Source organism: Phalacrocorax carbo, chromosome 1 (assembly GCF_963921805.1).
Source record: "Phalacrocorax carbo chromosome 1, bPhaCar2.1, whole genome shotgun sequence".
Lineage (NCBI taxonomy): Eukaryota > Metazoa > Chordata > Aves > Suliformes > Phalacrocoracidae > Phalacrocorax > Phalacrocorax carbo.
In genome coordinates, this window is record NC_087513.1 from 141,872,143 (window position 1) to 141,894,347 (window position 22,205).

Here is a 22,205-nt window from a genome sequence, read left to right on the forward strand (position 1 = left end):
GCACTTTATGACTTTGAACTCTTCTGCAACAAGGGGAGGTTGTATTCTAAGGTTTTGACACTATGCATTTATTTTCCTTTTGATCCTGTAAGTTATTAAAAAAAAAATGCTGTACAAATCTTTTGGATTAAAAAAAAAAAATGAAGATGAAAAATGTCAGAAGTTTAGACAGTTTCTCTCACTTAAATACGTGTGGTGTTTTTCATTGAACAACATGATTTTCTGTTGTTTAGTTGGGTGGAGAACCAAAGTTGCAGAGCTGTTTTAAATATTGCTACAACGTGAATTAAACTGTGGTGTTATTGCCAAGGGTGGGCCCAGCATACGTTTCCAAATTACGCTATTAAGTCAGATTTATGTTTGTGTTTCTTGACAGCTAATTTGAATCCACAGCCTAATGTTTCCCTTTCTCTTTGGTACAGCTGAGACATCTTTTTGGAGGGGCAATAGAGGAACTTCAGCTTTTGAGTGCTTTCATGCTGGAAAAGTGAATTTTTAAACAGGCTCTCAAAGTATGTACTTTATGTCAAAGGAAGAAGAATTGCCTTTTGCCACCAGCTAAGTGTTTCCTATTCAGATTAAAATTCAGCAGGCTAGGCAAGGTTTCTTAGGGTTAACAATGTAACTAAAAGGAGTTTTGTGTGACAGACCGACCTCTGCACGCATTTCACTTCTCTCTGCCATCGGGGATTACTGCGAAGACAAAAGGAAAACCCTGAACCAAAGTGAAGTTGAAAAGGTGAATTTTTCCAGCAAACCGTGTCTGAGATGCCTTGGTTTAAACGAAGGGAATAAATTTCTGGATTATTTGTGGAAAGGGCGTATTATTTTAGGTTTCTATCACAGCAGTGTATTAGATTAGTTTGAAGGGTTTTCTTTAGTTAACGTCATGGTGGTCCAATTCCCTTTACAGGAGCATTTGTATGCAGGCAGGAATATTAGAAAGCAAAAGAAACACTAATTGGTTATTTGTAATATTTTATAGGACTTCTGAAATCTTAAAAGCGACATGTAGTTCATTATTTTATTCTTTCCGTGTGACAGCTTAAAAAGCAGGGGCTGCCTGAGGACGTCACTTCTGAAGGAGGGGAAGCGTACGGATTTGAACACAGAAGTAGTGTATTTTACATGTTCCATGACAACTGGGTAAAGGAAACTTTTTGCTGGAAGAATTGCGTTTTAGTCTCTGCACACCATACTCCTTTTGGTGGTCTCCATTTCTTGAGTGTCCTTCTCAGAGGATGATGTCTTTCTGAAGGTCTGGTGATCCCGGTTCTGGTGGTAGAGTGCTGCCTAGTCTAGGCTGTCTTTTTGGCTATGCTGAGAAGACTCTTGCTTTGGCTCTTGGTCTGCTGTTTTGTGGCTTTTTTTCTGTTTCCTTCCGCTGCCCCAGGCCAAGACTATATGGTCTGTCTCACCTTATTCCTCCAAATTACTAGTCTTCTGCTAAATTCAAGATGTGTTTTATTTTTAAGGGATGTAGGGGAATTACAGAAATCAGTTTTTCTTTTTTAATATCATTATTTGGTGCTGTAGAGAGAACGTAAAGATGCAGTATAATTGTACATCTGCCTTAAATGCACATCAGTAAAGCATGTCTAATAACCTGATATTATTTAAACTGGGAACAGACCTACAGTTGGTGTATAATGCTGTCATTTTTACATATAAAAGCATTTCCTTTAGGTTGAACAATAAAAATCAGTTAAATAGATTTTTACTGCTTCTACGGTCATTTTCAGTGCCCCTGCCATTGGGTTAAAATGCCACAAGGGAATTCAGTTTGCTACAAAAAAAAACAAACGCTAAAATACTGTCTTTTGACTTACCTTGTCTTTCAAAAACTTTTTAGTGATAAAATTTGATCTATATCTTTTTTAAAATGTAAAGGCTGTTGCAGAAACTGTTTTCAAATGACAGTCCCTCGGACTCTGCAATGTTAATATTATGATTTTTGAGCATTTATATTGACATTTCCACGCAGCGTGGTATTGATTTCCCTTGCTGCCAGAAGAAAAGGTCAGTGTTCACAAAAGTGATGCTGCCATCTGCAGTGCTTTGAAGTGGTGATCAGCTGCATCTTTTTTTCAGAGATGTTGAAAAGACTATTACCTGCTGCACATGTTTGCTGGTTTCCATGCATTACAATTAGTACTTATTTCCCATTACTTTAATTTGGAAAATCCTCCTTTATCGGTCTTACGCTCTGTCCTGTCTCTTCTCCCTGGCCCTGCCTGGTCAGAGTGACTGGTAGGAGCAGCAGGGAGGAGAAGCCCTGCTCCCCGGTGCGGTGCGTTTTTCTTTTAGAGAGAGACTGCTCATTGAGGGCAGGTTAACTCGCCTTAAAATGAGTATAAACTAGGTCCTTATTCCAGTCCACTGGGGCAACAGCACCTGTGCCGTGCTGCAGAAAGGCAGAGCCAGCGATTCCTCCTCCCACAGCGATGTGCGCTCGGATGTCTCGCTCAGCTGGATCAAAACTGGATACATAAGTGGGAAGATCCTGGGGAATCGGGCTCAGCGCAGCTAGGAAAATATGCTCAGAGTCAAAGGCATAATAAGCAATAGTAGTCCTTATTGTGTGTTGGGGTAGAAACAGGGTCTGTGTTGCTCCGGTCGTTTGGGTTTTTAAGGTAAATACCTTAACATGGTACTAGTTTGTGCTCTAGGCTGAAGCTGTGCCTGGGAAATGCTGTGATTATTCAAATACTTCTCTGTTTAACGCTGATATAGAAAAGTCTGTTCTGTGGCATTCAAATAAATACTTTTATATAGAGGCTAAAACTACAGTTCCTATTTGCTAGATATTTTGGGGATAACATTTATAGTGGTTTTACTGTTAGCGTGGCCAGAGGTACCCGTACGTTCAGCTGTGGGAAGCAGTCGGGCACTCCTGGTTTTAAGCGTACCAGAGATAGAGGCGGATACTTGTATTTTAAACAAATCAAGTAAGAACTGTGGTCTTTATTTTAGCGCTTTTAGGTAGAAGACTAATTCAAATGCATCCGTAAATGTTTATGGTAGTATAATAATTTAGTTAGATCTAGCTGTAGAGAGTTAATCCCTTTGGTTTATTTAGTATACTGAAAGTCTGACTGCAGTTGTCCATAGCTGTGTGTACGTGATGTCACAGTCAACAGCGATTCCCCAAGCAGCGCAGAATAAGGTTGTTTTTAAAAAGGCAATTTATTTAATTACATATGACTTTCTGAATGTGCCATTGTCCCCAGACACTTGCAGTCAGGAATGAGAAATTCATCTTTTATTTCTCTGACAGATGCCGCTTTGCTTTTAAATCTTAGATGTTTTGTGTCTCTGTGTATCACCCTGTCTTTATAAGCACTGCAATTTGAAAGGGTTTCATTCTCTTTCTTTTTTAACGTGTTTTCTCATGAGTCGTCAGTGAGGTTTACAGTGATGGGAATTATAGAGTCATAACAAGAAAGATGTCAAGTCAGCAACAGGAAAGCTCATGCCAGAAATACCCCATCCCATCCCATGAACGCTGAGTTCCAGGGGAAACCTTCACCTTCTCAAACGTGGTTTTCTGGTGGGTGTGTGTGAGAGAAAAAATAAAGTCCTTTTGCAAACGACGCACGGTTCTGCTTTGTGGTTGATAGTCCAGTTTGCTGGGAGTTTGAGTGCTGGGATGCCGTGTGGGGTTTGGCTCCAAATTTAGGTTTCTTGAGCACACAGGAAAACTTACATGAACAGAAGGAATTTAATAACAATTAAATCTGAAAAGCTCAATTGCTTCATTGACGAGAATAGATAGGAAGTGGGTCCATCTAGGAAAAATACTGAAATTGTAACAGGAGCCTGCAAGTCCTGTCTGAAATCCTGACAGCATTTAAAAATACTAAACTACTATCCTTCCCCTAATCTGACATTCTGGAACTGTGTGAAACAAGTGTTTTACACACTTCTTGGTGTTCCCATGCTGCCAGCAGTGAGATCTGTTAATTTCAACACCCTGTGCTCCTGAACGGCCAGGGAAGAGTTTTCAGTAATAAGATAGCAGAGAAGAAGGGAAGAACAAGCTCTTACCGTATCCTGTCTGTAGCATGGGAAGCCCAGGCTGAAATGGCTGTTCCCGAACGATGTTTTGAGACAGCATCTCTCATTTACCATGGGCACATGTTCACATGCAATCCAAGAACTTGCCACTGATCATAATTCTGGCAGATCCCAAGGGAGTGAGTGCTGTGGTGGGAAAGAGCCAGTCTCGTGGATGAGTGGAGCCTTCTGTGTGTGGTATGTATCTCTTCTTGCCTCTAATGTAACCCGTTTTATTTCCTATGCAGGTAATGTGTACGTTAGTGCTGGTCTTTGCTGTGTTATTTGCTGCGCAGCTCTTGCTTTCAGGCTATAAGAACAGGAGAATGTTATCTGCAGGCTTTCAAGACGTGGTGGAATAGGCAGAAGTTCACCTGTGCCGTGTGTGGTTTGCATGAAGAGTAGGTTGAGGGTGATATTTAGTTTACCCCATAGTCCTGTGAATGCGAGACTGGCATTGCTGCTAGGAGATCTCTCCAGACCTGGTCAGAGAAATGAGATGAGAAAAGAGCAGCCTTGTGCGTGTTGTATCTGAAAGTATGATGCAATCCCCAGGTGAACTTAAAGCGCTCGCAAGAACTAGTCCTGTTGTAGTCTTGCAAACAGACTAACCATCTTGTTCGTGCCCGGCCCGCTCCACCCCACCTCCCCTTCGCTACTTTGGCTGATGTTCGCAAAGATTTCACAGTTCTTCTTGGAGAGATAAATTCACAGATAATATAAGAAACTATTTGTCAGTTATTAAAAGCATTGCATATACTTTTTGTGCCTTTTTTGGCAATGCATGTTAGAGCTGATGGAAGATAAAATTCTTTTTTTATACTGAGATGGGATCCAGGAACGTCTAAACTAGGTTGTTGTGCGCAGAGACTGGTAAACTCTTCCTGCAGTGACGGGGTTCAGCTCGGTCTGCAGTGTAGGTCTGTTGGCTGCGCTTCTGGCCTGGCTCTAGGCTGTTTAGGAAAGTTGCTGTGCTCTGCAGAGGGAAAACAGATTCCTCTGGAGTGTTTTCCCTGTGTTTTTGTGTTGCTGGGGCTGCTTTCTGGTCTGTGCATGCCTGAAGGAAGGGAATGGGCCAGGGCTTTTCCCCTCATCCGGCTCCTTCCCTGGGCTGGTTGACTGCCCTGGGAAGAGGATTGTGCAGATGGTGACACTGCTGCTAAGTTTGCAAACACCAAGACTACAAAATTATTAATTCATTTGATATTTATTTTTAGGTTAAGATTAAAATGATACAAGATGTGGCCTAAAAAGGAGCCTTCAGACCCTCTGCACTAACTCCTTGAGTCAGGTGTCCAAATATAGATTTAGGGATTTAATCCCTACAAGCAATCCATCTTGCATGCTCTGCCTTCAGAACCACTAGAAGTGCTAGCATCATAAGTGTATCTTTTTCAATATATTTTAAATAATGGTATTTGGGTGTGGGCTGTTTTTTTAGATACAAACCACAAGTTTTCATTTCCATGTGTCCATTTTGTCTTCAGGTATGCTTCAAAATGTTTGTATCCACAGGATCATTCTGTCTAAAGTGAGTTGCTCAAACACTTGAGGTTCTAGGTTTAGGTAGACTTCAGAAGTAAGAGGATTATTTCCCCCCATGACTTCTAAGCTGGAAGTCTTAATTATTCTATTGTTGAGGGAGGCAACTGCAACTGTGTTTTACCAAAACATGGGAGAATGTGAAATGTAAACACGCGCAATTTTTTTTTTTAGGTAAAATTCTTAGAGTAAAAAGCTTAAGTTCAAGCACCTCCTTTTCTGCCCTGTTGCCTACATGCTAGCAATATGGAACAGGACCTGTGGTATTTCAGTGAAAGTACAAGTGGAAAAAACAACCTTCTTTTATCTAGTCATTACTCTGCTTGCTAGGATGCTTCAGTTTAGATTACTGAGTCTTAACAAGCATAAGATCAACAGTTTCAGCAGATGCGAAAGAGCATTTCTATTTCTTGGTCCTTCCTTCCTTGAGAAACAGGAACTTTTGCTCCTTGTTAATGTAAAACAAAGGAAAGAGGGCAAATGGGTGTCTGATGTTACAGGTTGAAGCTTGGGTGTTTGCTTAGTGCTCATGCAGCCGAAGCACCAATGGATTTCAGAGCGGGGTGATGGATTGTGTTTGTGCCAATAGGGCATTTGGGTCTAAAGACGGGCAGATGGTATCTTGCAAAGAATACATGGCTTTTGCTTTCAGGTCAGCGCTATGCCAATAAATGTGATACTTCACCCTGAGATTTAGCTAGTTGTGCAATTAGGAACTTCTGAAACCACTCAGGGTCTCTGCTTTTTTGGGACTGTTTGAAGTAGGATCTGCTCATTTAGGTGATTGAGCAAATTCTGTTAGCATTAGAGATGCTGCAAGTCAAGAAGATGATCTATAAAATGTGATTGTTCTTTTATATCATAAAGAGTTGTTTAAAAAAATTCCACTCAGTCATGCTTCAGTTGAAGGCACCGGAGGTTGTAGAAATGCAGCTGAGGAATGTAAAGCTTTACTGCCCAGGCAGTTGGGTGGGTGGCGGTCTCTAGTCATGCAGGACCTTGTGCGACTCCACGATGAGGCTGCCTGCATGGGACAAGTTGTGCAACCAGAAATCTTATTTGGCTTAGATGTGAGCGCTGAAGCAGCCTTGTAAAGTTTTGCAAGACCGGAAGGCAGGAGGAAGTAGCCACGAACCCCATGATGTTATTTTTAGAGATATTTTTGTAGTAGAGTCGTAATATGTCAGTTTGCTTAGACCATACAGATGCTGTCCCACCACAAATGCTTTGCCTGGGGCTCCCTCAGTCAGTGCTGGAGTAGTATTGAGGTTACATGGGCACTGATGTCTAATTCTTGATTCAACCCAGTTATGGTAAAGCTTTTAGCGTGTTGAACCAATAGTCGTATGAAATATTTTGATATATGTGTCATTAAGATTATGTGGTTTTGCCTTGCCTTGCAGACAGGGCAAGATTCAAGATTTGGGAAGTTATGGAGTAGAAATGTCATAATTATATACACACACGTGCAGCTCCCTCTTGGTGTTTTCAGACACTGTCACCTGCCAGTTTCAAGCTTCCCATCCTTGCAGTTTCTAAATTACAGATGTGATTACAGACACAGTGATTTGGGGTTTGCAGCTTTATCATAGTGTATAAATTACTGCATTAATGCTGTGGATGTGGTGGAATACAGCAAGGTTTAAAAGGGGTTATTGCCAGTAAGGAAAGAAAATATTTGACAGCTACTATTCCTAGAGCCAATAATCAGAAAAGCGGTGATACTTTGCTTCGTGTCAGGATTGCTTTTAATAAAAAAGAAAGTTTTGAAATAAAATGACAACATTTGCTTTCTTTTCACCATATTTGTGCTCTGCTAGGAGAGGTTTGATGCTTCATGGAAAATTCAGCATGAAGAAAACAACGTCCCCCATTGTATCCAAAACACCCTCCGAGTTGTGTAAGGGTGAGGAAGAGCGCTTGGCTCTGATACGCTTCTGCTTTTTGTAGTGTGACTGTTTTCTGCCAGAGTGTGCTTTCTGAGATATGGATGTTTCGTCTTCTGACGGGATGTCTAATCACGGTTGCTAACATTGCTCAATATTTTACATGAGCCTGGAGAAAAAAAAAAATCCAATGAGAAACTTGGACCTAAAAAAAAGCACTGAACTTGTTTCTGAAGGAGGACCTTGAGGGAACAGTTAAAAGCTTTTTTTTCTCTTTTCTTGTTGACACTTTGGCAACATGGTGATATAACTAAACACTCTCCAACTCTATGAGGAAACACTCATCTCCTATAAACTGTGCTGAGTTATCATCTGTGACGTTAGCTTCCCCGGTGTGAGAAAATGAAGTCATGCCAGATGAAAGCAAAGCTCGGTCACCTCCTGACCTCGGATCTCACGCTGATGTTTCTCACACACACAAACCAGGGATTGAAGTTAATGAGCTTTATGAGTGTTCAATGAATTTAGGATTAAGTTTTTAGTCTGCCACAGTGTGTCTAAGTCGAACGCTGTGGGCAAGGGTTTGATTGCCACCTCCGGCTGCCTGGGCGCAGCGTGCCGCAGCGGGAGGCGGGTGATGCTCCATGTTAGCAATTTGTACCAAAACAACTGATATTAGGGCCCATATGCCAAGTGCTTTACAAAGTCAATCCAGAAGATGCTCTCTGCTCTAGGCAGGTTATTGTTAAAACTGAAACAGATAGCTCTGTATAACAGTATCTTATCAAACATGTCAGCCTGTCCTGGCTAAGGAAATTACAGATGAGTTGGTGTCAGATGTTGCTCTTTAAAAAAAAGTTCAGTGGTACCATTGCAAATGGCTTATAAAGGATGCGACAGTCCACATGTTACACAGAATTAAAGCGACTTTCTAACTATAAATAAAACATTGCTGGTGCTATGTTTTTGCAAGCCAGGACTGACATAGTGAAGAGATGAATGTGTAATTTTTTTACTGAATGTATCCCAGTGAACAGAGTGCCTGCAGAGCAGTAAGTGCTGGCTTTTTGGCAATTGGATATAACCTGGATAGCTGGAAATGAAACGTTTGTGCTATGAAATTCTTCTTACAGCAGATATACAGGGGCTTCTTGGATGTATCTTTCCAAAATAACATCTTGCTAATGAATAAAGCCATCCAGTGTGAATACAGATATCATCTAATCTGCCTATTTGAGTGCTTTAGTGCTAATTAATGCCAGTCTTACTTGCATATGCGTAACTGGAGTCGCTGCACTGCATGCTGTGTGATTTTTAGCATTAAATAGTCTGCTGAAAATTAGTAGGGAAAAGGTCGAGAAATGCAAAATCCATGTTCTCTAGATGATGCTGTACTTCCTAATTATATGGTACAGATATTTAAAGAGCAACTAACTCGAGTCAGGAGCAAGTTTCTCGAGCTGCAGACACTGCCGTCAGTAGTGCCTGGTAGGGGCTAGCAGAGTTCTTGGTGCTTGATTGTAGACATGTAACTTTATTCGTCCAGTAGTTTCTCATGGGTTCATTTTTGCAGTTGATCTTTTAGAGTCATTATGTGTAATCATCCAGCGCTGCAGGGAGGAAAGGGATATTTGAAAATACAGGGAAGTGAGTGTAAAGCAACAGAATAGGTGGGCAGTGATGTAGCCTGGGTTTCAGCTTGAGCACAGGTAATAGGGTTCTACTACAGTGGCATATGGTCTTACTTGTTTATGTGCTAATTTAATGACCTCTATTGGGATTTTTTTCTATGAAGTATGGCATATCTTCTACCCATCTCTTCGACCTCCATTTGTAAAGTGATTAAAAAAATTCTTATTTTCTCAAAATTTACTCAGTAAAACCAGTCATAAAGTGTTCTAGTGAGGCACAGGTGAAAACCATGATTTTTTTTCCAGTCTTCTAATCCAATTTTCAAAGAATTTTTTTTCTCTCTCAGAGAAAAGCATATACGTACCAACATACATACACAGAACATGACTGCAATTCAGCGATTGAGGTCTAGTTTATTCACTTCAAATTTTTCCAGGATGCTACCCTTTGCTGTAAAGGACAAAGTCATCTTTACAAGCGCGATCCGGCTGACAGCCGGTGCGTGGTTTCACTGAGGGCTGTGGCGACGGGGACCGAGGCTGGGAGCCGCGGGAGGCACCGCGGTGGCTCAGCAGGCAGCACCTGGCTGGCACGGCCCTTCTGCCAGCAGCGACTCTGCAGGCGTGATCTGCTGCTTGCAAATGCATCGGGAGCTGTGTCAGGATGGGTTTGTAGCGTGATCCCCTCTGGCTTGGCCAGTGGCGGTTTGGAGGGGGAGATGCTGAGACCTCGTCTTCCTGCTGGTCCCTGGTGCGTGCAATAGCAAAAGGGCTGGGGAAAAGCCAGGCTGGCAAAATGCCCACGCTCCCTGGAGAAACGACACCGCCGCCACAGAGGCATAGGCAGGTGTGACCCCCTGGTGAGTTGTTCTGGGTGTCCCGCTTCATGTTGACGTCGCTTCTGTCTACCTCAGGCTTGACTGTAACTATTGCTTTTTTCACGTGAACTATTGTCTTCCCCAGGCTAAACCTGCACGGGGTTGGCTTTGCCAGCGTGGATAGATATTGGTGTACTGCCGTGCTGGGAAAAGCACTCCCTTATAAAGGTACCACACATATTAGCAGAGTAACACTTGCAGAATAACAGTTTATTCAATAAAACGATGTCCTTCTGTTTCTCCAAGTGAAATAGGAAATACCAGTAACCATGTCTGGAGTAGAGCACGGGCTTTTGCTGGTACAGCAGTGCTGGTCACAAGCTGCACCAGGGCACAGACATGTTAGCCACATGCTGTAGCATACCTTGGGAGGGAGGTGGTACTGTGGCCAAAACGAAGGTGGTTATAACCCTCAGCAGTGCTGGATTTTCTGTATGGAAATTTGCAAAGCTTCAAATGCAATAAAATAAAATAAATGTTGATATGAGGACTCTACTAGCTGCTGGTACACTTTGCAGAGATGGGAGGGCTCTGCTCTCACTGCAAAGAGTTACACGCCTTTTGCCTTCTATATCATCAGTATTGTCTTCTGAGAGGTCCTAACTCGTGGTGAAACCCCGTTGGGGACTGAGCGTGAGAGGGCTGCCTGTTCAGACTGTATGTTACAGGGGGCTGATGGAGATGTAAGGCTGGAGTCTGGAATGGCAGCTGCATTTTAGGGTCACATCCTTCAAATCACCAGGAAGTCACGACGGAGCGTAAGGTGTGTGTTTGAAACAGGCCTTGCGTGTTCATGGAAAAAGCCCTAGAGAGAGAAATATTGGAAACAGTAGAGAGCTGCTGAACAAGCCAGTGCAAGCTCTTAGGCTTTTATTTCTCAAACTCTTTTTTCTACCCCCCTTGATATGTTTAAATTGCTAAATTTCTTTATGCTTCTCAAAAAAAACAAACAACCAAACAAAAAACACTTCATTCAAATTATTTTAATTATTCAGCATCAAACAAGTTAAACATAGGTGTAACTTTTTCCTGTTTAATGTAATGTGAGGGCTGTAGATGGGTAACTGCCGTCCATCAGCTTGGCAAGGTCTGTCCTTTGAGAGGAGGCTCCAGGTGTATCAGCTGCACTGGAAGTTGATTATCAGTTTGGCATGATGAAAATGGGACTATAAGACCTGTCGTCATAAACAAGGTGTCTTTTCCTCAAAAAAGGAATCATGCCTTGAAAGAATATTTCACACCAAATGGGCTGTTGTGGGGCCGTGGGATTTGAGCTAGATGCTCTGGTCGGGTGGAAGAGAAAGCAGGCGTGAAGCCTGTTTGTGCTGGCACTGATGCCTGAAAAGTGTTGGTGTTTCTGTCTGATGTCCCTAGAAGGGACTGACAGGGAGCACTGTGAAGTATCATCCTGTTTGAACTGCTGGCAAGATCAGACAGTTGCAGGGTGAGGACATAGCAAGGCCGTGCAGAAGGGCCAGTGTGGTCCCTACAGCCTTTGCCTCCTGTCTTAGAAGCAGAACGGTTGGGAGGTCTTGGTCAACAGAGACGTGTGTTTCGGTAGGAAATGAGCTTTTTCCCTAAAGATTTGGGAAGATATTTATAGGAGGTAATTCAGTGTAGGAACAAAAATGGGATGTTTGTGTCGTGCTCCTGGAACATTATCAATAATGGGACTTGTTTTGTGAGCAGTTGCGTTTCTTCAGAGGAGGGTGTGATACTAATTGAAATATTAATAGCAGATAATGACACTGTGGAATGATGGCCTCTTATATGGAGACATACTTGGAGAGCTTTTAATCTGTGTGGTAACTCTGCATATTAAAAATCTTTGACAGTTTTGATGAAGAGCAATTTTTATAGAGCATGCACAGTAGCTGCTCTTTTAAGTTAACTAATTCCCTGAGTCCCGTGAATCTGCATTAGATTAATGGCCTGTAAAATTTCATTTAAAAATAGGTTTTTCACTGAGGAATAAAAACATCTGAGTTTTTAAAAAAGTCTTTCAAAACAATTAGCTGTCTGTATTGCAAAGCAGCTACCTTCCTTGTGAAAACTTCCGTGCATATTTTTTGAGGAACAAGAAAGATGAAAATATTTGAGTACGAAATCACTTCAGCATGAGTTAAGAAAGAGGAGTCTAAAAAGAAATAAATCTTTTTCTAGAAAAGGGCTGTCACTAGAGAATTGGGAAATTATATATAGTGCGGTCAAAACCTTTCTGTACTTGCACTTTCATAGTCCATTTGAAACCCCTGACCTGCTCATGCTATCAAAGAGGAGGAAAATGAATAAAATTCCATCTTTGAAAAACAGATGTTGTAGCTGTCCTGAAGACAAAACATGTGGATGCCCTTTGTACTTCCTCATTCCAAGTTAAAACTGATTTTTAAGCAGTTTTGCTTACAGAAAACAGCTCTGTCCAGAGGCTCAGGGACCGTCAGTGAAACTCCCCTCATTAAAAACAAAATTTAAAAACCCCACAAAGCTATCTTCCATCATCAATTTGTGCTTCTGGAAGCCGGGTGGTGGCCCTGGGAGGTGGCAAGTGGCAGCAGAGGGCTGAGCAGCTCAGAGCCCCGGGCAGCCGAGGCGTCAAGCTCAGGCATCGCCCTGTGCCGGGCAGCTCCCTCCAGGGCTGTGCAGCCCCACGAGCGTCTGCCTCCCTCGGCACACTCTTGTCCTACATAAGCAAGGTGAGCCTTGCTTTCCTTGGAGCCACTGCTTTGGGCACATGCACTGAGGGGCAAACGGGCACCCGTGTGAGTGACGATCTGCAGGCAGCATTTGCCACTGTCCGGACTCCTCAGCAGGCACTGGATAGCTGAAGACGTAAATGTATTGGCCAGGGGCTGGTCTGAAGGATGTGGAAGTAGGGCAGAGACGGAGAGGAAGGGATGTTGAGGCCACTTACCATCTTTTTTTATTAAGCCAGTAGCACCCGAGGGTTATCTCACAATAATGTCGATGCTGTAATGGCTTCTGATCATTAGTCGCTTCTGAAGATTTTAATAATATGGAGATGTGCTTTTTAACATTTTGTATTTTAATTAATTGCAGGTATCTCAGGGTAGCTTTAAGTACCAATTGGTTTATGTGCTATGCTTCCTGTTAACTAGATTTTTCCCAATAATCTCTAATCACCTTGTACCTCTCTTCCTGATTCTAATTACTGGAGCTTTGTATATGATAACAAGCACTTCAATTCATGAGTGATTGCACAGTTTTCTGAAGTGAAGTACTCCAGAAACTTTCAATTACCTTATAAGTTCTGTATACCAACTTGTGACTTCTGCTTACTTATTTACGTTTGATGGAAATGCTGTCACGCTGAAGCCACAGGAAGCAAAGGGGACCGTTTAAGTGGCAGCAGAGCGTTTTGTTGGCTGGAAGAGGCAGATCTGAATGTGACCTTCAGCTGGATGCTCTTAAGCTTGATTGGGATATGGAAATTACATTCTCTGTCTCTGCAAAGCGAGGAGATGCAGTTTAGACTACTCTTAATGATCTTGTCAACTTTTTTTCCTCCCCTCACCCCGCCCCCCCCCCCCCCCCCCCCCAAAATCTAATATAGTACAGCAATATTTAAAGAATCGACTTTTCTGATGTATTGGTTGCCCAGCTGTATCCCTCCTTCTGTGCTCTGAGCAGGAATTGATGGAATGATTAATTCAATCTTTTAATAGCATGTGGTCAGAATAAGAGGCGTTGGAATTTACAAGCAGTAGAAGTAGAAGCTGTAAAGACGATATTGGGGGTTGTGATATGATATCCTGTACTGTCTAGGAATATGATAATGCTGTCTATACTGCCTTGAAAATTAAAAATAAAATATTGCATCTTCGGAAAAGTATAGATCATAGTGCAAAGCAGAAATTGTTTTCTGTTGGCTTTTTAATTCCTGTAGTGAGATGCTAAAAAGCAGGTAGCAATATTTTGCTTTTGGTTTGGTTTTCCAGCTTGACCATAAGTAAGTAAATCAATCTTTCCAGTTTGACCGTAAGCAAGGAGATCACTCTTTGCTTCAGTTTCTGCATGTCGAAAGTGCTGATGAATATCTGAGTTTCAGCATTTTCTGAGCTTTGGGGTACTGTAAATATTCTCCAGACTTGAAGGTTTAGGACAGAACCTTTCTTCCACGCAAGGTGTGAGATCTTGCCTGCTTGGGTTATCTCTACGTTATTTGGGATTAAATTAAGAGTAGGAGCTTTTTTTTTTCCCCCTGAGGTCTCTCTGTTGTGAAACAACCAGCCCAGCATTTGCAGTCTTCTGAAATGAGGTTTCTGCATTGCAGCCAGTTGTGACATTTACTCAGTTCGTAATGGAGCAACAGACATGTCAGTCTTTGCCAATTCTTTTTTCCTTTTAGATTTTCAAACTCACTGTCATGACCCTGGGTTTTAGGTCAAAACTACAAGCTAAATGCTAATTTTTCACAGTTGGACATGAATTTTTAAAACCTTAGGAATTCTGTGCCACATTTCATGCAAATAACAGTCAAGTTTTTTGAGATAGCTGCGACATGGTCTTTCTGAGATAAGACATTTTCTGACATTACGTAGATTTTGCTTTATTTTATATTTGTGGCGTCTTACAAATTGATCACTGGATTTCTGAGCACGGTATGGAGAAATATTACATTTATTGGAGACTTTTGTGGGAGGGAAAAGTGTCTTTACATGGCAAATGTTTGGTGAAACTGGAACTTTCTGCTGTTAGATTGGGAGTTCCACTGGGAAGGCTTTTGTATGCTCGGGGAATGACTGAGAGCAAGGACTTGAAGTGGTTTCTTACATCCCTTGAGATGTAAACCATCATGAGATGGAGCTGCATCTACTTGTTAGCTGTTTGTAAGAGGTTGGAGCCTGGGCAATCTTTGGTTCCCGATACAGAATGGAAAAAAAAAAAAAAAATTCTAATGTCTCTAACTTTTGCAGGATGGGAAAATTCATTCTGCAGGTACTAGACTATGCAGAGCTATTTCCATTACCCCTATTTAAATCTCCTGGGATGAGCTCCTCTTTTTCATCTCTTATTTCACAACAGGAAAAAAAGTATAATTACAAGATGACACGACTTCAAGAGCATTGGGAAGTTTTACATAAAATGACATTGCCCGAGGTATTGCACAGTTACATTTGCCCAGAGGGAGGGAGTATGGGAGTAAGTATCAGTAAATCTGTTCAAAAGATAACCAGATGCTTCTTCTTGATTTAAAGATACACCTGTATATAACTTCCCTATCTTTACTGTCACTGGAGTGCAAGAGAAGAAAGCCAAAGAGTAAAATTTAATAGGTAAATATATAAAAGGAATGAAAGATAAGCAGGGCAGAAAATACATGGCAAATGGAAATATGTCCTTCTCTATTCTTGTGATAGAATTTTCCCATGTAAGAAATTATATGGGTAAATGGGTCCTTTAAATATATGCATATGTAGGGAACGGTTACTTTATTCTTGGAACTGGTGTCGAGTTTCTTCTCCTGGTATTTTTAACAAATCCAGTGATATTTCACATGCAGGCTGTGGCTGTCCAGTATACTGTGAGGAATTATCGAATTTCTTCATATTATTGCAACAACCATCTTGCCCTGATTTCACAAAACCTAGCCATAGATTTTTTGTGAAGTGCCTTTTATGAGCGAAGCCAGGGCTGCTCACGCATTGATCGCCTCAGCTTTGCCGAATTAGCTCTGTGCCCTTCAGCCACCGCTCCTGCTAGAGCGCGGTGGTGTCCCACATGCCTCTTGTACCTGTATGGCAGCAAAGCTGTCTCTTCTCTTCAAAGCGAAGGTGGTGGTTCACGGCCTCGGCCGGGTCCCTAGTTGGCGTCTGTCCCTGAGACAAAATGATTGCCCAGTCGAGCAAAATATGCCATGTGTGGTGTAATGCGAGTGGGTAGTCATGTGCCAATTATTCTTGCACAAGTTTGTCGATATGTAGTATCAGCCTTTATCTGAAATATCCCTGTTCCTTGAGACTAGTGTTTCTCCAGCAAAAAAACCCCAAAACTGGCTCGAAGCAGGAATAGCAAGGATGTTTAAGATAAGGACTAGCGTGTGACAGCAGAAGTTGCTCGATGCCCACCTGGAACTTGCAAGTCGTAATTTCACTAATATATTTTATACTTGTAGATCTAAGACAACTTTTCTATCTCTTTCTTTCTTTCTTTCTCTCTCTCCCCCTCCATCCCCTCCCAGGGATCAAGTGCTCTCCTATTCGTACTCATTCGGCTGGGAACTTTGCTCCCAGAGTGGATATGGGCAAACCTCGATTCCTGATGAATTTTTAGCAGATTTTAATAGTGCACTGTGGTATTTCCCAACTGTCTGATTTGTATAATGGTGTGTTCAATCTATTTGGCACTCATAAAAATTAGATTCAAATCTCTTATCTGTAGATGAGTTTTGGCTAAAGGAACAAAGTACCCAAGAATGGCAAACATGGCCAGAAGTGAGATTTAGGACTCGGGAACTGCACCCTCCCTTCTTCTTTGGATTTCTTTTACCTTAGGGCAGCTCCATATTTGTAAAGATCAAATTTCCTAATATCTCTCTGTCAAAATCAGCCTGAACTTGTATTGTAAAAAGATCAGATGTATGCTTCATCAAACCATTTTTCAATGCAGCCTTGTTTCCCATTGTCTTAGAGAAACCCAATTCAGAAATGGCAAGAAAACTTCCCAGATTAACCATCCTCTTTAGTTTTCTCCATTCCCAGCGTCTTCCTTCTTGGGGAGGCAACATCCAGCTTTTTTTCATGTGATCAATGAGCCTGATACAGAAGGTCTGTGTAGGGTTTATTGGAGGAAAATATTCTTCACCGTCAGAGCAAAGACAGCATAAATCAGTTTGGACAATTACCATCTATACTGTTTTTGAGAGCTACAATTATTTTTTTCTCTGTGTGGCCCTTCTGACAAGCCTAGCAGCATCACAAAGTCCAGGATCAATGTTACTGCGGATCCTATTTGACAAATAAACCCAAAGCACTTAGGCTGTAGTCGAACGATGTGTGAAAATGCAGCTTCCCTTCGCTCTCATAATCAGGCAGGACTTCTTCACTTGCAAACCCTCCGGTCATACACTCTAGAAAACGGGGCACTGAAAATGCACATGCAAGTGCAGGGGAAATATTTTTCAGATGACTTTGGCGATAGCCACAGCTTACCTTTCTACCAGTCTGTGGTTACAGTGCCTTGACTTAGACCATCTTCCCCACACCAAACCATGGCTGATTTGCATCTGTAATAGCAGGAGGCCAAGCTGTCTAGGCAGGTCTCCTCACTGGACGTTCTTTTGCCTTGAGGACAATACCACCATGCAGAGATTTATGTCGGAGGTGTAGTACATTGCTTAGAGATACGTCTCTGTCAGCTAAATACTTGGTAGTAGGAGGGAAGGTAAAGAGAGGGAAAAGGGTGTTGAAGCACTCAAAAATGACCTCTTCTTGACAAAAAAGGATGCTTTTTCCTGTGTTTTTGAGAGCCTAATACTCCCTTCTCCTTCCTCTTCCACACCCTGCCTTCCACATGCACTTCTCCCTTTATCTACATTTATCCCATCTTTCCAAGAATCACTAGAAGAAATGCTGATAGGTGTGTCATGCAAATGAAATATTTAGAGCAGCTTTCCACCCCCCTTCCCATTGTTGCTAGAGAGATCTCTTATCACAGGATTTGGGTTTTTGAGTGCCAAAAGTTGTTGCTCTGAAAAGCTGCCTTATTTAGGATAGAATTATTTTTCTTTAGCAAAAAAAGAAATTATTTCATTCAATCCTGTAATGCTGGTATCATAACTCTCTTCTTACTACTGTGCCAGTTGATCTTGCATCTTTTTTTAATATGTGCCTTTCTTTTACTATAGTTAGGTCATGCTGTGGATGCTGGTACTCCAGTCTTATGATACTGAACTGTAATAATACTTGTTGCTATCTAATACCCCAAAAGGCTCCCCAATGTGTTCGTAGGATTAAAAATAAGAGGGAGGAGGAGCTATTCTGCTTATTAATCCTTTGTATTACTGCTTTCCCATGTGTTAAAAGATGTCTGGGGACGAGTCCTGGAGTTGATTTTGGGAAATTCTATCTCTGGCTTGTCAATGTGCCTGCAAATGTTATCACTTTGTCCCTATAAGTAAGCTGGCATGCTTGTCAAAAAGCTAAATAAATGCTATAACCTTACAGCAGGATTAAATTCAGGGTTTTTTTGTTGTTGTTGTTTACATTGGCAATTAAAAAAATGTCATTAGTCGGCTCAGCAGATGTTTGCTGCTAACTCTGAAAAGACATCACTTGTTCCCACGTTGATGAGGTCGGGAAGGGATGAGGATACACATTAGCTCCTTAGCTGGGTAAACACGCTGCTTTTCTAGTTGGCATAGCTGCTGACTCTCCTGCTTTTGTGTCATTTGTTTCCTTGTTATGCTTTGGCCATTTGTCCAGGCTTGCTGGATACCTGGTGCCTTGGCTTGAGTTATGGCACCGGTTGTGTTCCCAGGCATCCAGGCAGCCCAGACGAATTGCTGCTGCTGGTCCTGCCTGTGCTGAGTGGGTACAGGAGCTCTGCCCAGTTGTGGAAATGTCCGCTTCACAGGGCATGGGCTGCATGCATGTTCCCGTGTAGGACATCCCAGCCTGAAATACAGGTCATAGAGCTTTTATGGATTTCCAGCAATAGTAAGTGTGAGTTATTGTTTGTCAGTTCATTGGCACTCATTATTTTAAGACCCGTGCATGCCTTGTGCAGTGGTTAAACAAGAAACCTGGTTTTACGGATGCCAGGGGTTTCGCTGTGGTTTTGTGAGCGGTTGTTAACAATCTGTCTTCCCTATCGGTGGCTCTGTGTGAGCCTTCATAAATTAGGGCTTCCACTGGCTGCTCAAATTCTTACAGCCGTCTGGCTGCTGCTGTTCCATTAATAGCACCTTGAGATACTGTACGTTTGTAGGGTAAGGGACACATTTCCATGGTTCGTTTCTCCTGCTGTTCTGGTTCTTCAACACCTTTCCCTTCCCGTGAGTAACTCCAGGGCCAGCCTGTCTCCAGTACCTCCGTTTCCTCGTGATACCTGACTTTCACTTCTTATGCAGAAGTAAAGAAAGACAAAAGCTAGGAGGCTTGTCGCCTAGCTGGTGCAAAATTCCAGTTGTGCTTAGAAACAGATGCTCTCTCTGGGCATATCAATCACCCTTACACAATGCACCCATCGATTCAAGGTATACTGGACCTGTTGGTCCTGTGCCAGTGGATCTGCATGTATGCATGACAGTTGTTCACGAGCGGAAGGTCTGGTGGCTTGCAACTGCTGAAACCAGCAGGATACGTTTTCACAGAAGGACTAGTCAGGCTGGTTGCCACCTAGCTGGTTTCATACCTTAAAAGACTTCAATCTTGATTGCATATTGATGTTCCTTAGGAAAGTGATAGGAAGCAGCAGAGGCAGAAAAGATTTTGGTGTGCAAATTTGGGAAGACCATTTGCATTTGAAAGATCATCTGCCCAGGCTTAGGACAGGCTTAGGACATGCATCCTTTCTGCTGGTGAAAGCTGGTGTCATACAAGAAAACAAAACAAAACAAAACAGATGGTCTGGTTTATTCCTCAGGACTTGAGTACCTGAAATTGTCCTCTCTTAGGATAGTCCTAGAATGACTTATTGGGTATGGACCCCATTTACTTGGTTTCTGCCAAGACAGAAGTTTATGGAGGCCTTACTGCAAGACTCAAACAAAAAGCTATCACTGAAAGCTGTGTGGATTCCTCAGCAGTCTATTGATTGCCTCTTGGAGTAGCAAAGGAATTATTTGAAAGAGATCTCAATGGCTATAATCTCCGCACTGCCACAGTGTAAATCAGGGAAAAAGAGTTGGAGGATTTTTGGGACAGGAAAAACTACTCAGTAATTTGGTGGTAGACTGAACCATAGGAATTCCTTAGCCAACTAGAAAAACTCAGTTGTGCCTTGTCCTGTGGCATTAGATGGACACTGACAATTACAGTTTGTCCTCTTTTTCTCACTCGGTGTCGCTATACAGGAACAGCTCCAAACGTGGCACTTGTTATTCTGTCATCAAACTAAATATTCATTGTAACTTCTTGTCTTTTTTTCCTTTGTCTTTTTTCATCTGTGGTTCTGCCAGTTACCTTCAGGCATAATATTTGCATATAAATTATTCAGTTATAGGAGGAAGAAAAAAAAACAACTGTTAGGATTTGTTTATGGGGGTCTCTTCAGCACAAATGCCTTTGAAGTCCCTGTGCCGCGTGCCCAGTTTCGGAGGTGCAGGCAGGTGCCAGTGTGGCACCTCTCAGGTGGCCCCTCTTCAGATGCCTTTAGAAGTTCTCTTCTTTCTTGCCTGATAAGGACTGGAGACTGATTCAGTCAATCTAAATTCTGCCTTTGGCCTTCAATGTCTTAAAACAAGGGTTTAATGAAGAGATTAATATAAAGATATTATATTTTAATGTCCACATGACTCATAATGTTCCACAGCGCAGATGCTGGATTAATAGGGTAGGAGATGGAATTTAGTAAAAATTTGATGCGATTTGCTTTTAATAAACTTCTAATACTTTTTTCATCTTTTTTTATTGCCTCAAACAAGCTATGTTTTAAGGATTACAGAATACTGAAGCAAGCAACTTTTAAGGGGAGCTCTTCTACTGGGGTTTGCATTGTCTGTGTTCACATAGTGTATTTCTGCAAAGAAGAACGTTTAATGCCTCTGTTTTGGTTTGATTACTTCAGTTACCCCCATCCCTACCCCAGAGCTGAGATTTTGCTGGCGGGTCATTGATATGGAAGTGGTCATTGATACAGTTCTGCAGTGTGTTTTTTTTTCTCTGTCGTCTGAGCTGTTGCAGAGACATCTTGAAAGCTCTCTTTAAGAGTCCCTTGAAAATTAGTATTTTTTAAAATTACAGAATTGCCTTAAATTCACCATAGTGTCGACTGTGTGTGAGGATACGTGTACATGGAAGTTACTTTAGATGACAGAAAAGTATATTTAAAAGGATAATAATTATTTTAAAATAGCTTCATATTTGGACATATTTATTATGGAACAAATCTGTCTTTTCTGCTTTAGCTTAATCAACTTGCAAAGTAAGACAGGCTTATTTCTTCCAAATACTTTTGGGATGCAGGCATAACCGTCAGCCTCAGAGAAGCCTCTCTCAGACTTTGGCGTGCTAAAGCAGCACTTAAGGACGGCGGGCTGGTTTCTTCCAACACAAAGGGAAATTAACAGCTAGTGCTTGGTCAGGGGATTTCATTAGCACCAGGGCTGTACAGTTCTCGTGTCCCACGGTGAGATCACTGGCATTATGCCTCTGTAATTGAGATCAGTATCTACCTACTTACCCAGAGCAGAGGCAGAGAGAGAGCTGGGGTGTTTTAAATGAGGTGCAAGAAGCGCCAAAGGGAACTTCCTCTGTGTGGCAGAGCCGGTGGGTCTCCACTGCCTCCTGCCCAGGGTGGGTCCCAGCCTCCAGCCATGCTCAGCTCGGCCTCTCACACCAAATAAACCAGTATCTGCTGGAAAACCAGGCTGAGCCCGGGTCTGCTTTGGAAGTCTGATACTGGGTTTCGTCATGGAAGAGGTGTTTGCACACTGAAAAGGTGGGTGTTTTGCAAACTCTGCCTGACAGTGGAGTTCTAGTGGGAACAGGGGACTGATAGACTGTTTTGCTCTATAGTTGCCAATGGCTTGCACACACAGCCTGGCTTTGATCTTGACTGCTTTTACTGATGTAAGAACTAGCAGCATCTCATTTTCATGGAGACTCATTTTACGTTGAGACATCTGTCTTCATGGAAACTACACCTTTTCTGCAGTTTAAAATTAATAAAATTAAAATTATCAGTTGAGAGGGTTGCTTAGGGTGTGTATGGGTCGTGCCGCCACATCCCCAACCCCCACCCCCACCCCTCCCGACCCCAATGATATGTTTCAGTTTTTCTCTTTGTGTTTCCCATTTTGGATGAAGTGAGCTGATATACTGAGATGTGACATGCAGTGTTGTGTCTATTCAAAACCATGCTCTGTGGAAGTTGTATACTGTAGCTGTTGTAAATAAAACAGATACTGGCCATTTATCCATGTGTCTACAGCGCTCATTTCTCCCTCCCTGGGTGCTTTCTTAGGTCTTTGGAGCTGGCTGCTACAAACAGGCCTGTTTTAAAGCTCTCTGTAATAGAGGATCTATCTGAAT

General features: G+C 42.2%; 1 protein-coding gene across 1 annotated transcript in view; it reads left to right on the forward strand.

Annotated features, from left to right (window-relative positions):
* Positions 1 to 22,205, forward strand: part of DHRSX (dehydrogenase/reductase X-linked) — a 169,893-nt gene that overhangs the window by 12,759 nt on the left and 134,929 nt on the right. The gene's annotated exons all lie outside the window — the stretch shown is intronic.